The sequence below is a fragment of the Bombina bombina genome, chromosome 1 (genome assembly GCF_027579735.1).
Source record: "Bombina bombina isolate aBomBom1 chromosome 1, aBomBom1.pri, whole genome shotgun sequence".
Classification (NCBI taxonomy): Eukaryota; Metazoa; Chordata; class Amphibia; order Anura; family Bombinatoridae; genus Bombina; species Bombina bombina.
In genome coordinates, this window is record NC_069499.1 from 939,683,683 (window position 1) to 939,699,522 (window position 15,840).

Genomic DNA, 15,840 nt, shown 5'->3' on the forward strand with positions numbered 1-15,840 from the left:
TGCCGCCACCTACATTAACTACCCCCTAATGTGAGCTCCTACCCCACCACCATGTTCATTACCAATCAGTTCCGATCAGCCAAAAGAATGAGAGCTCAATCTGATTGGCTGATTGGATCAGCCAATCGGATTGAACTTGAATCTGATTGGCTGATTGAATCAGCCAATCAGATTTTGTTACCTTAATTCCGATTGGCTGATAGAATCCTATCAGCCAATCAGAATTCGAGGGATGCCATTTTGGAAACTTCATTCGTCGTTCAGTCGTCGGGCCAGCTGGATGTTCTGTGTAGGAGGGCTGAAGAAAGAAGATTGAAGATTGAAGATGCCGCTTGCCCCAATGGAGGACCTCTTCTTTGCTGCTTGGATGAAGACATCGCCCGGATTGGATGAAGAATTCAGCCCGGCTGGGTGAAGACGACTCAAGGTAGGGAGATTTTCTGGGCTTAGTGTTAGGTTTTTTAAGGGGGGTTTGGGTGGGTTTAGAGTAGGGGTATGCGGGTGGTGGGTTTTAATGTTGGGGGGCGGTATTGTGTTTTTTTTTTTTACAGGCAAAAGAGCTGTTTTCTTTGGGGCATGCCCCGCAAAAAGCCCTTTTAAGGGCTGGTAAAAGAGCTGGTTGCTTTTTAATTTAGAATAGGGTAGGGCATTTTTTTTATTTTGGGGGGCTTTATTATTTTATTAGGTGGCTTAGAATAGGTGTAATTAGCTTAAAATTTGTAATCTTATTTTATTTTTTGTAATTTAGTGGGGTTTTTTTGTAATTTAGTTTAGTGTATTTAATTGTATTTTAGTTTAGATATTTGTAGTTTATTTAATTTATTGATAGTGTAGGTGTATTTGTAACTTAGGTTAGGATTTATTTTACAGGTAAATTTGTAATTATTTTAACAAGGTAGCTATTAAATAGTTATTAACTATTTAATAGCTATTGTACCTAGTTAAAATAATGCCAAGTTACCTGTAAAATAAATATAAACCCTAAAATAGCTACAATGTAATTATTAATTATATTGTAGCTATCTTAGGGTTTATTTTATAGGTAAGTATTTAGATTTAAATAGGAATATTTTAATTAATAATATTAATATTAATTAGATTTATTTTAATAAGAATTTAGTTATTAATATAATTAGGGTTAATATAGTTAATATATATAATATAATAACTATATTAACTATATTAACCCTAATATAATTAGGGTTAATATAGTTAGTATAGGAGGCGGCGGTGTAGGGGGATTAGATTAGGGGTTATTGTATTTAATATAGGTGGCGGCAGTGTAGGGGGATTAGATTAGGGGGTAATATAGTTAATATAGGTGGCGGCGGTGTAAGGGGATTAGATTAGGGGGTAATACATTTATTATTGGTGGTGGCGGTATAGGGGGATTTAGATTATAGGCAAAAGAGTTGATTACTTTGTGACAATGCCCCGCAAAAAGCCCTTTTAAGGGCTGGTAAAAGAGCTGATTACTTTGGGGCAAAGCCCCGCAAAAATCCCTTTTAAGGGATGGCAATAGAGCTGTTTACTTTGGGGTAATGCCATGCAAAAAGCCCTTTTCAGGGCTATTTGTAGGGTTAGACTATATTGTAGGTTTAGTGGTAGGGATAGTTTAGTATAGTTTAGTATTTTAGGGGTTAATTAATTTGATATAGGTGGCGGCGGTGTAGGGGGATTTATATTAGAGGTTAATAATTTAATATAGCTGGCGGCGGTATAGGGGGATTAGATTAGGGGTTAATAATTTTAATATAGCTGGCGGCGGGGTAGGAGCTCACATTAGGGATTAGGTAATGTACATGGCGGTGGGGTAGGAGCCCACATTAGGGGGTAGGTAATGTACATGGCGGCGGGGTAGGAGCTCACATTAGGGGGTAGGTAATGTACATGGCGGTGGGGTAGGAGCTCACATTAGGGGGTAGGTAATGGAGATGGCGGCGGTGTAGGGGCTCACATTAGGGGGTAGGTAATGTAGATGGCGGTGGTGTAGGGGCTCACATTAGGGGGTGGGTAATGTAGATGGCGGTGGTGTAGGGGCTCACATTAGGGGGTAGGTAATGTAGATGGTGGTGGGGTAGGGGCTCACATTAGGGGGTAGGTAATGTAGATGGTGGTGGTGTAGGGGCTCACATTAGGGGGTTATACATTTAATGTAGGTGGTGGCAGGGTCCAGGAGCGGCGGTTTAGGGGTTAAATACTTTATTAGGGAATGCGGCAGGGGATCGCGGTTGACAGGTAGATAAACATTGCGCATCATGCGTTGTGTTAGGTTTTATTTAGCAACTAGTTTAGGGAGTTACGGGGCTTCAATAGACAGCGTAAGGCTTACTACGCCTGCAATTTGTGGTGAGGTGAAAATGAAGTAAGATTTCTCCATTTTCGCCACGTAAGTCCTTACGCTGTATATTGGATACCAAACTGCGCTGGTTTGGTATACCTGTCTATGGGCCAAAAAACTACGGCCAAAGGCAGAAATATACGAGTGTAACTTCTATGTTACGCCGTATATGTGATACCAAACCAGCGCAAATTTTGGCGTCGCCGGCTTTTGCGGGCAACGATTTATATCGGATCGGGCCCCACATGAGACTAGTGATTAGTCACCTGACCCTGTATTTCCTGTTTGACATATGCACAAGAGACCTCTCTCAGATCAGACCTTCTGCAAACCACATAACCCTGCACCACTTAACTTTTTTATATAAAATCAAAATAAATTAGAAAATATGTATTTTTCCATTATATATATATATATATATATATATATATATATATATATATATATATATATATACATACACAGTATATATATATATATATATATATATATATATATATATATATATAATGTAGTCCTCTCCTCAAAGAAAAAGAAGACACTAGTTAGAAACCTAACATGTTTATGTATTCTAAACCTGATGGTTAGAACAGCCCACAGTGGATATAACAATAAAGGAAAAAGACAATCAAAATGTAAGGTGGATGCAAAGGTGCTAGCATCAGCTGCCCTTTTATTACATGTACTATGGTAATATGTATTGCCTACAGTTTGAATTTGACAAATCTAGCCAAATAGACCTTATACAATTGATGCCCCAAGACTAGGGTGGTCATATTGCCACTTTAAAACACTTATATATCTCCCAGATATATTCAATATAGTCTGGGGCATACATTTGATATGTTTATCTGCAATATTATCAATGTAGTTATTATTTAATTACCCCCTTAATATAATATGTCCAGGCTCAATATATATACATATATGGTTTATTTTAATTATTTCAAACATACACATGAAACTATTGGCATTATTTGTTTTTCAAAATGTATTTATCTTTATCTATGCCACACAGGGAATTGAAAATGCCAGTTTGTCTGTTTCTTGTATATGGAGACTTCATAAACAGCATAGGTTATTTTACGAGTAGTTGTAAAAGTCACAATACAACATATTTTCTGTTTAGCTAGCAATACAGACGTGTATTTGATGTTTAGGGGCAATTAACACCTCTATGCTAATCACTGTGTATTCAGAATCTTTACCTGTTTATCCAGTTCATAGATCCAGAATGTGTCTCCCTGCACAGCATGAATCATTTTACAAATCTGTGTTAATTTTCAGTTCCTTTGAAAGATGTTTGTAGCTTTAACTAGGGAGCAAATGCTTCCCTTTTGTTTCTTGGGACATCCTGTTTGCAATTTTAGTCTTGAGATATATTTATTCAAACTTGTGGGGGTTTTGTGAATCAAATCCTGACATCAGAATTTCAATCCTATTTCAGTAATATCTGATAAAAATATGGTTTCATACATAAACACATTCCCCTGTCCTATTGACATATATATATATATATATATATATATATATATATATATATATATATATATATATGTATTTACCTGTACCCTGACATAATTCCCCCTTTCAAATTCAAATATATGTAGGACACATGTATTTGAATTGGTTCAAAGTCAGTGGTACTCGGTGAGGATGTCGAATGTATGCATTATAGACAGTCTCTTAAGTAGGAAGTCCGTCATTTTTTAACCTTCATGTTCATCAGCTAGGCATCTTTAAACTACATTATGTCTTTATTTCATTTGGGGATATGACACTTCATTCTCCCTCTATGACTTGTAGTTGGGACCTAGTATGACATGCCCGCAATTGATTAATATGGACCAATTTATCTATGGAACTTTCATTTTTGGGGATCCGTATTTTATAGGCCACTGGAGATATTTTGTCAGTAATGACAAAAGGACCTTTCCATGAGGAAAGAAATTTCTTCTCCCTAACCTGATCTCTTCCAAAGTTATAAAGATAAACTTTATCATTTATTTTATATTCCTTTTTGGACGTTTTGAGATCATAATAGGTTTTAGTGGCAGTTGCGGATCTTTCTAAATTCCTTTGAGCAAATGCAAAGGCATATTTTGCAGGTGCTTTCTTTTTTTTTTTAATAACTTTATTTATAATATGAAGATCCATTTCACTTACAACACAGTTATTTCAAGTAATGCAGATACTTCGTGATTAGTTACAGCAGCAAAAAGGGTGACAATAAATATCTGGGAATACAGTAGCTTACAGTATTTAAACACAAAATGCAAATTTATCAGCAGTAATACTTCCCAAGCTGTATTATAATAAGATACCATGACCCTGAGTTCTGCCAGCTTTTAGTTGAAATGTCCTTTATGAAGCGGCCTGGATCTCTTTTTTTTCAACATTTAAAGAAGAAAGGAGAAAAGAAAGATAGGCAAGAAAGAACACAAAGAAAAAGGACAACAAAATAAACCATTAAAACTATTCAATTTAACTTAACTTACCCAGAGTGCGTCCAGATCGCCCCCCACAGGCCAGCATCAGAAACATCTTAGGATAGATAAGAGCTCAATCAGCAGAGCATTCACACACATGTATTGCTAGTCTAGGTTTCGCTGTTTGGGAAGCACCAATTACCCTTCAGATTTTCATTTAGGATATATAAGCTATTCCGAAATGGGAAGATAACTCTTTCTGTAACTGCATCTGGCAAATACCGTAGATATGTTTCCCATTTATGGAGAAAACGTTTAATTCTTTTCTCAGGATCTCCCTTTGTATCTGCTTGCTCGACTAACATCTGGGTATGTATGTTCCTGATTAGTTTTTGGAATGGAGGGGATTTATTGCTGGCCCAGCCCGCCAAGATGTGCTGTTTTGCCAGTGTGATAACTGTGGAGATAAAGGTGTCTGAATTAAGTCTCTTTAAGTCTCTTTAAGTCTAAAGAATATTATATGTTGTGCAGAAAGTTCGACCCGCATTTTGGTGACCTTGGCCAGCCAGTAAGATATTTTCTGCCAGTAACTTTTCAATTTAGGGCAGTTCCACAGTAGATGTATCCAATCTGGTGCCCCAAAGCTGCATTTGGTGCACATATTCCTTGCCCCTGGTACCCATTTAGAACAAAGACCAGGTGTTATGTAAGCCTGCTGTAATATTTTTAAATGGGATTCTCTTAGGGTGGAGGAAATAGTTATGGCCTGTATTTTATCTAAGCTATCTTCGATCAGAGGTTTGTCTACCGTTAGAAGATCATATCCCGACCATTTAGATAATATCTTTTGCATAGCAGTGTCTTCTAGATGGAGGAGCAAGAGGTTATATATATGCGTGAGTTTATAAGACCCTTGTCTTGCTAATATGCAAAGCTTATCTATATTGGATGTATCCCTGGTAAGTAAGCCATCTGATTTCAATTTATTTATATAGTGTCTACACTGAAAATATGCAAATTTGTGAGTGCCGGGGAGGGCGTACAAGTTTTGTAATTCCTGAAAGGATAGGATTTCCAAAGTTACAGGGTTATACAACTGCCTAAGTGTAGTGAGGTGTTTCTCCTGCCACAACCGAAAGGTTTCTGTAGTATAACCAGGAAGGAACCGTAGATTCCCTTGGATTGGCAAATATTTACTCACCGACTGTGATATTCCTTTAAATCTGAACCTCATAATCACTTCCTTCCTATTTAAGGAAGTGCTTACCCCTCAATCAGCGCCTGAAAATTAAAGCTGAATCTCACAGATTACCTTGCTCCTCTGTGTGACTACTTTCCCTTTAGACATTTCGTCTAAACTTTCAGGTCATTTGCTGTTCCTTACAATACCCGCTGGGTATCTGCGGTTTCTCCTATCCAGACCGGGATCCATCATCTGGATTCTTACGCCTACCGGATCTTCTTTCCCCACGCCGAAGTCGCGCTCACACCAAACAGACACCGGATCTAAGAGCTGCCTTCTTCCTCACTGTAAGCCTTCCCAAAGGCCTTTCCGCTCTCCACGCTTCAAACCCACGCTACAGTTTAAGATAAGTACCGCTCTCCACGCTACAATAAGATTCTTATATAACGGTTTTTCCTGAAACCCCATTGTTTGTTATATAACGAATTATATATTGATATTAGTTGTGCATCTTACTCTGTCTACAGCGGTTTGGGTTACAAGCTAGTATGTCTGGACTGTGTATATATTTTATTGCGTGAATGTGTGAGTGCGTGAAGAAATTACCTCTACTAAAACTAAGCAGCATATTCCTTGGATTTACTGGAACTGCTTTAATCATCATTAACTGTTTCATTTAAACATTATCTCATCAGATTTGCTCAGAACTACATTCACAGTTTTTGTTTTCATTCTTGCCTGTTGTATATATATATATTTCCTTTTCTGTGAAGTCCTATTTAAAATAACTCAATTACAAAATTAATGTCTCACCTTATATAAGCAAGCTTAATAAATAATTTTTTCTTGCTTATTATAAGAAAAGAGCAACAAAACCTTTATTTTTTCATATTAAAAGTATCACTCTATTATATTGTTTGTGAATATCACACCGACTTATCCACCCCCCAAAATCTACAAAGTTTAGCCCATGCTCTCAAGGGATCCCTGTAAAGAATATGGTTTTGTATATGTGGTGGCAGCGAGGACATGTCCGCATGGGGGAGAAATGCAAGATGTATCGGGGCAATAAGACGTTGTTCCAGGACAGGGACAGTGAAGTGATTATCACCAACTAGCCAGTCGAGAATTAGTTTTGCTAAGGTAGCCCAATTGTACCATGCAATATTAGGGAGACGAAGACCACCCCTATTCATTGGCATCATCAGGTAATTCTTCCCTATCCTATGTTTTTTCCCTCTCCAGATAAACTGTCCCAGAGCAGTTTGTAGTGTATTGGCATCTTGTCTTGTGAGAAGCAGTGGCAACATCTGTAGGGGATATAAAAGTTTGGGCAATGCAACCATCTTAAAGAGGTGTATCCTGCCTGAGAGAGATATTGGTAGCTTTGCCCAACCCAAAAGTAAGATTTTGATGTTTTGAACCGTTTCTTTGAGGTTGAGGTGATATAGTTTATTAGGATTGACATGTAATTGTATGCCTAGGTATTTAAGTGAGCCCTCTGTAATTTTGAGTCCTGTGTGCTGTAATGGGATATTTTGTTTGTTTTGTAGCCATACAACCTCCGATTTGTCAATGTTTATTTTGTATCCAGTGAATGTGCCGAATCTCTCGATTATGTTTAAAACTGGTTGTAGGTTGGCATTAGGATTTCCTATAAATAGTAGTAGGTCATCAGCATATAATGACAAATGTTGTGTATGGTCCAGTAACTTTAATCCTTCACAATTTTGCCTGATGTAGCATGCTAAGGGCTCTATGGCCAGGTCGAATAATATGGGGGAGAGGGGGCACCCCTGTCTCGTGCCTCTTTGCAGTTCAAATGAGGGGGAAAGCTCACCATTAATGATCAGGGAGGCCCTAGGAGCATTGTATATTCTATGAAGGAGGCCTGGGAAGTTACCGGTAATGTCAAATTGTGTTAAAGAAGTGTGTAGATGGTCCCATTCAACCCTATCAAATGCCTTCTCAGCGTCTAGCGCTAAGAGGCATGCATCTGGCAATGTGGGAGGTTTAGGGGAATGGGTGTTATACCAGTAATGGGATATGATTGCTAATGTTTTCCTAATATTTGTTACTGAGGAGCGACCCTTAATAAATCCGGTCTGATCTGGGTGAACAATTGAGGGTAAAGCCATTGTTAGCCTATCTGCTAAAATTTTTGTTAGTATTTTATAATCCCCATTCAGAAGTGAGATTGGTCGGTATGATGATGTGAGGGTAGGCTCTCTATCTGGTTTGAGTAGGATGCAAATATTTGCATCAGTGAATCTATTATCTATTTCTGTGGTGCCCTCCAGGTACGCCGAGTATAGGGATGATAAGGTAGGTGCTATTTCTTCGCTTAGGATTTTGTAAAACTCTGATGGTAGCCCATCAGGGCCAGCTGCCTTCCCAAGTTTGGCATTACGTATGGCTTTAATCACCTCACGTGTTTGTATTTTGGCGTTAAGTAGGGATTTTTGCTCAGTCGTTATCTTGGGGATTTTTTTTTGCCCTTTTGCCTCCAAGTTAACCGGTTGACTAGCGTATAGATTAGTGTAATAGTTTACAAATTCTGTCATAATGTCCGTGGGTGTCGAAGTCATGCGAGAGTGAGATTTAATAGCTGTGATGTAGGATTTCGGTCTATATAGCCTAACCAAGTCTGCCAGAAGTTTACCTGATCTATTGCCATGCCTGAAGTACCTGCCCTGTCTATGTATGTGAAAGGTGTTGTTCTGTTGGGCCAAGAAGGTATCTCGGGATTGCTTAAGATCATAATAATTTTGCTGAGATATTGGTGTGGGGCTATTCAAGTATGTATTATATGCCTCGGTTAGTTTGGAGAGGAATTCATTATCTATCCTTTTAAGAGTTTTGTTATGATGGGCTGTGAAGGAGGTGATGTGTCCTCGTATCACCGCCTTTGAGGCATGCCAGAATAAGTTTGGGTCGGCACTATGCTGGGCATTATCTGAAGCATAATGGATCCAAGATGATTTAAGGTGCTGACGGAAGTCAATATTGTTATATAAATAAGTTGGAAATCTCTTGGGGGGTTTGTTAGGCAGTGTCTGGAATACTAGACTAATTGGGGCATGATCCGAGATTGTGATTGGACCTATATTAGCATGGTGGATTTGAGGTGATAGGGTGGATGAGGTTAAGAAGTAATCAATTCGTGAGAGAGTGTTATGTGTTCTAGATAAACAAGTGTAATCTCTGCTAATTGGGTTTTGCGTCCTCCATATGTCTACCAGGTCTAGTGTGTCTTTAAAGGATTTAATCAATTTCACTTCTCTTTTATATCTGGATGTACCCATTTTGGAAGTGGATGCTGTGGCGGGATCTTTGAACCTGTCTAGGGGCAACGCCTGAACCAAATTAAAATCCCCCCCCCAGAATTATGGGAGCATTATTAGTAATTATTTTAGCTGATAGTGTCGTCCAAAAAACAGGACTATACTCGTTGGGACCGTAAACATTACAGATGGTATAGTTGGTTGAGTTAATTTGTAATACAGCTATTATAAATCTGCCCTTCTGATCTATCTCTATCTTTGAGAATGAAACTGGAAGGCCCTTCCTGACCAGAATGGCCACTCCTCTTTTCCTGCCCTATGTAGGGGAGAAGAGAATCTGTCCCACCCAGCGGGTTTTTAATTTTTCATGTTCCTCTGTGGATAGTTTGGTCTCCTGAAGTAAAGCTATATCTGCATGTAGTGTTTGTAGGTGTTGAATAAGCATGCTTCTTTTTGCGGGTGAAGTAATTCCCCCCACATTCCATGAGATCACCTTAAGCTGTGTAGTCATGGAGCGCTAAGTGTGAAAAGTGTGGCTAAGTTATTGTGTGGGAGTATACGAGGTCTGGCAAGTAGGAGGGTAAACATGTGATTCCCCTGAGTGAGAAAGAAGAGGACGGGCACCACACAGCAACACAGCCTGGAAAGAAAGGTTGAAGTTATAGAAAGACTCACAGTTGGGCGGTATCGTTGAGAAGACAGCCGATGTATGCAGTCTGTGGGGGGCGAAAGGATTGACACCCAGGTTACATTCTGAGCAGTAGCTTCAGAAAGCGAAAAGGCTAATAAGAGAAAAAAACAACACATCTTTAGACATAATGATACAGATATCCCATCGTTCCCCATCCCTGAGCAAGGAGATATAGTCTTGTAGTATACTAAGTGTCTCATGGTTCAGGGGGGTGTACCTCACTTGTACTTCTATTATAATGGACCATTGCTGTTTTGTCAATATGATTGTACGGCAGATAAACTATATACAATGTGCTAACTTTTCTTGGGTGACAAGATCTTATAGGGGTCTGAGCATGGCCGAGTACCATGAAGGCTATTTGTACACAGGGTGAGAGCACCTCCACAGGGAATAAAGGCTCGTGCATTCTCACTGAAAAGGAGCAGGGTGTATAAGAGAGCTCGGGCACCCTAAGGGCGCCCCCGCCAGGGCAAGACACTTTTGGGGAAGCGGTGAGGATGGAACAATAGTGAATAAATCTGACATAACGGTAACAGCAGCAGCAATAGAAACCTTGACAATACAGTGTGTGCGGCCTATGTGGACCATGAGGTGGGACTGGCCTGTTCACGTCTGGTGTAAAACTGACACTTAAAAAACCCATAAATGCATGACACAACAAAAAACATAACTGAATATACAACAGATTTCCCAAACTCAATATATGGAATAATGTCCAAGGGGCCTGCGCTGGCATCAATGTATTTAAATTTGCATACATTTGTTTTATGTTATATTGCTATAGAGACTAAAGATAAGAGAGAAGAAGAAAAGAAATAAAAAGTACATAATAGAAACAATATAAATCCTTGGTGAAACAGCATCAACCCGCGTCTTGTCTTCTCTCTGAGGCCAGGTAGGCCTGTGCTGCGGCGGGGGAGTGAAAAATCTTGGGTCCTGAGTTCGTTTGGAGTTTCAACTTGGCCGGATATAGGAGGGTAACCTGACGGCCCTGTTCATGTAGCTGTGAGCAAAGTGGAGCAAAGTCCTTTCGCCGTCTAGTTACTTCAACTGAAAAGTCCTGAAACAACAAGAGACGGCGGTCTTCATATTTAAGCTCTTTAGTGGTTCTGTAGGCTCTCAACATGGCTAGCTTGTCCTGATAATTCAGACATTTGAAGATGACTTGGCGAGGCTTATCTTTGGAGTTACCCAGATGCCTGTCCGGGCCTATACGATGTGACCGCTCAATGTCTATTGGTAAATAGTCAGATGACATTCCCAGCAATCTGGGGAGAGTAGATGCAGCAAAGTCCAGTAAATCCTTATCTCTAACAGTTTCTGGTACACCCACTACACGCAGATTATTTCTGCGGCTGCGGTTCTCCAAATCCTCTAATTTGTCTAACAAGTATTGATTCTGTTTTAAGACGTTCTTTATTGATCCTGCCGATTCTTGTTGGCGATCTTCAACTTCTGAGATTGTATGCTCTGCAGACGTGAGACGTGTGGAGAATGCTCTTACCTCGCTTGTCAGAGTGTCTACGCCAGCTTGTAGCAAATCCATCTTCGGTAGGAAAAAAGCTTTAAGCTCTTGTAGTAAGGAGCTGTGATCACCAACAGATGTGTTTTCATTATCTGAGGTTGCGGAGCTAGATGCAGGTGTTTCCGTAGAATTTTTGAGTTTTTTATCATGTGTCCTGGATCTGTGACTCATATTGTCTGTTAGAGGCGGAGACAGCCTTTTAAAGTAGTCGTTAACTTTCATAGAGTAGAAAAAAAGAGGAATTCAAAAAAATAGGTGTATGGCTTTTTCCTTCTTTGAATGCAATAACGTTCTTAAACTTCACTGCAGCCAAGATATTGTTGACCCCAGAATGCATGTATAGGCCACAGCTCAGTTCAATGGTATACAACAGTCTCTAGTCCCAAGCATTCCAACCCACACTGGGTCCAAACAGGGTGAATAGATAGAGCATAAGCTTACTTCTAGACAATAAAGGTCTCTAATAGGGTCACCAGCATATCTCTCCTCCAGCACATATAGCAGCCTGCGATATAGAGCTTAAAAAATGGTGCTTTATAGTGATCTGTTTTGCCTCTGTGCCTGTTTCAGTCAAAGAACGACAGAGTGGTGTGTTGCATGAGCCCCTCTATTTCCATTCAAGTAACTGGAAGAGTAATTTGGGCCCAGAGTTGGTAGCAGAAGGGCCTTGAGGTGTAGCTGCGTCACAGCAAATTATTATGGCAGCCTGCCTGAGGTCTGCCCAGTCACATAGAGTTTTCTGTGAGCAATGTGGTGTTGTGTGGGGGAGGCTGTCACTTTTTCTTACCCCAGGGACCGATGCTGCCCTGCAGGTGTCGTAGGAGAGATCCGGAGCGCTGTCCAAAATGGCGACTGTTCGCGCCTCTGCTTGCGCCTCTGCCTTCCGTGGGCCAGGACTGATATCAGGGTCCTGCGCTGGTGCCGTTTTCGGCCAAGAAAGGTCCGCGCTGTACTCCGCTGCCTGTCTGGCAAGAAGAAATTGCGGGGGCGACCGGGAGAGCACAGTTAGAACAAATGTTGAGCTCAAAGACACGGAGCTCCGTTATCGTGCTGCTCTCCAGTCGCCCCACCCACCGGAAGTCCGCAGGTGCTTTCTTAGGTTCTCTACATATTGATGTGTATTGGCAGCGTTTATCAAGTTTTGGTCTGATGTACGGTACAGCAGATGCTGAGGTAGAACCATTCTTCTACCCGTCATGAATTCAAAAGGTGACATCTTGGTAGCACTACTTGGAGTTGCTCTTAATGCCATTAGGACTAGACGTAGTTTTACATCCCAGTCTTTACCCATTTCACTCACAACTTTTTGAGGATTTTAACAATGGACTGGTTATAACTCTCTACACCACCACTTGAGGCCGCTCTATAAGCAATATGGAGCTTTCTTTTCACCCCTAGTATTTTCCAAATTTTTGTCATCACTTCGCTAGTGAAGTGGGTTCCCCGATCTGATTCGATTCTTTGGGGTAAACCAAATCTGGAAAACATGTGGTTGATGAGCAATGCTGCACATGTTTCAGCACTATTGTTAGGTGCACTGATGCACTCTAACCATTTAGTGAACAGGTATGTCACTGTTAACATGTATTTGTTACCTCTTGATGACCTCGTTACTGGACCAATAAAATCAATTTGTATATCTGACCATGGCATTACCATCCCCCTTTTCTGCAATGGCGCTCTATGCATTGGCGCAGTGGGTTGGAACTGTGGACAGATTAAACAACCTTGACAGTAGGTTTGAACATCTTTCAACATGTGTGGCCAAAAAGCATAATCACACAATATTTCATACGTGAGTTTAGCACCACAATGACCAGATGTGGGAGCATCATGGGCATGTTGAAGCATTAGACCTCTGAACTTAGTGGGTACTACCCATTGCTGAATGCCAGTTTTGGAGGTTCTAATTAACAAACCATCCTGTAACTTGAATTGTGATCTGGATTTCATTAAGATTCTAAGATCTTCTTTGCCAATACAATCATCTTTTGAGATGGGGTTGCTTTCAGGATCTTCTATGTGTTTATAGAAGATGCCTACAATGGGGTCTTCTTTTTGACTAGTGATCAGGTCCTCACTAGGATAATCCTGACTCCATTGTACCAATTTAGGCTCACTCTGTTGTTTTGACTGGTTTCTGGTAATGGCTTCTACCTGAATTGCACCCATTAAGTGGTCAATATTAAGGAGTTCTCCAGTTATGGCTCCTTGTTTGGATAATGAATCCGCAAGATCATTTCATTCCTTATCTGGGCCTAGAACCCTGGAATGATCCTTGGTCTTTTTCCAGTGTATGGTTAAATCATTAAATACCACCAGATTATCAATTTTGCAGAACAACTTGTCATGCTTGACTGGTTTGTTATTGCTTTTCTGCATGCCATTTCTTTTCCAAGTTGGCAGTTATTCAACAAAACTGTATCACACATAATTTGAGTCAGTTATGATCACAAATTCATGAATGCCATGTTCAATAGCCATTTCAATGGTTTTGAGAACAGCAGTGAGTTCTGCAACTTGACTGGATCTTGGTCCAATGTTAAAACCTGTAGATATGTTTGAGAATCCATTTAGTTATACCAATGCCAGCCACTAATCTGCGCTCATTATCAATAGTGGCATGGTAAGAACAACCATCAACATACACCCAAGGTAATGTTTGACAATTTTCCTCAGTGTACATTTTATATGGGGAAAGCAATTGTTCCTCCAGGAAATCATTTTCTGATAATTCTTCCCCAGGATCTCTAGCAGTACAGTCGTGGAGCTCGGCAAGCCCCTGTGCGACTGGATTCTTTTTATTCTGCTTGTAGCGAATTTCTAAAGGCCAGCCTTGTAAGGAAAGAGTCCACGCCATTATGCGGCTATTTGACAAATTCCCATCTCTTATTATTTCACCTTGCAAATATAGCAAAGGCTGGTGGGTCATTTCTACAATAATTTTTTTGCCCTGTATATAGCTGCGGAAATTTTGTAGAGCCCATACAGTAGATAAGAGGGCTTTTTCGCAATCACTAAATTGTATTTCTACTGGGGATAGAGCTTTGCTCGCATAAGCAATGGCTTTGCTTAAATTATCATGTTTCTTGTATAAAACAGCACTCATGCTTATATCTGTGTACCCTGTCTCTAAGAAGAACGGTTTACCACCAATGTATATTTGATTATGGGGAGTGTTTAAAACTAAAACAGGTGCTTCACTGATTTATTACCTATAGATACAGATAATAAGCATTTAGCTGTGGTGTTATAGCTTTCAAACCTGTTATCCAGGTTGTGGACACAGTGGTCTTGGGGAGAAAGATATTTAATCACTTTAGGTTCAGCTATCTGCGCTAATAAGCCTTCGCTTATATAGCTAGCTTCCTGTTTTAAGTTTAATTTAGCATACTTGGTTTTACCAAGGTCGTGTACTTGTATAGGGATAAATAGATGGCTGATATCATTGATATTTATTATTACATTTTGTGTATCTCCCCCCTCCCTCTCAGGTGATATTGCAGTATTTATGACTGTGCCTGTGGTCCACTGCTGACCACTGGCTGTACCCCTAAAAAAGTATTGTTCGGTTGCTGAGCCGTAGAAGGTTGACTCATATTAGCGAATTGTTCGCTCAACCGATTTAACTGTGTAAAAAGCATAACTACCTGATTGTACAAGTTACCTCTACCCCTGGGCCTATCTCTTGATGCCCCATAATAGTGATTCCTGGACCATTGGGTCCCCTCAGAATCAGGGCCGCTATTTCTATTCTGGCGTGGTTGCCCCTGGGGTTCAGCTTGTTCAGCGTTATGATTTTGGGGAGCAATATATATTTGGGGTGTCTGGTTACCCTGAGAATATCTTTGCCGTCTATTGTATCTACCTTTGCGTGGGTACCAATTATTTAGTGAATATTCTCTTTTTGAGTAATTATTCACCTGATTATGTCCCCCACTTTGGTTATAGTCTCTCTGCGCCTCAGCCCATGTAGGGGAAGGGGCAGAGTTAAACCTCTGTGGAGATGGCCTGTTTTGACTGGCCACCTCCACGTAGGTTTTCTTTTTAGACTCCAAATTGAGGGGGCTAGGTGACACCCTAGTTTCTGCTACAATTTTGGGTTTTGATCCCCTTTTCACCCCCTGTTCACTGGACTGCTGAATAGAGTATAATTTGGACTCTCTTTGATCAGCCATTCCAATGAGCAGTCCTCATCGAAATCTTTAGCTAAGTTAATTTTGATGGGTGTAGGCAGTGCTTGAAAAAATAAATTTACAAATTCTGAGCAATCAAATCTGAGGTTATCTTCAGCCATACTGTATGCATCTTTCAATTCAGAAAGAAACTCGATGGGACTTTGATTCGCACTACATTTTAAACCATAAGAATATAGGTACTGCAC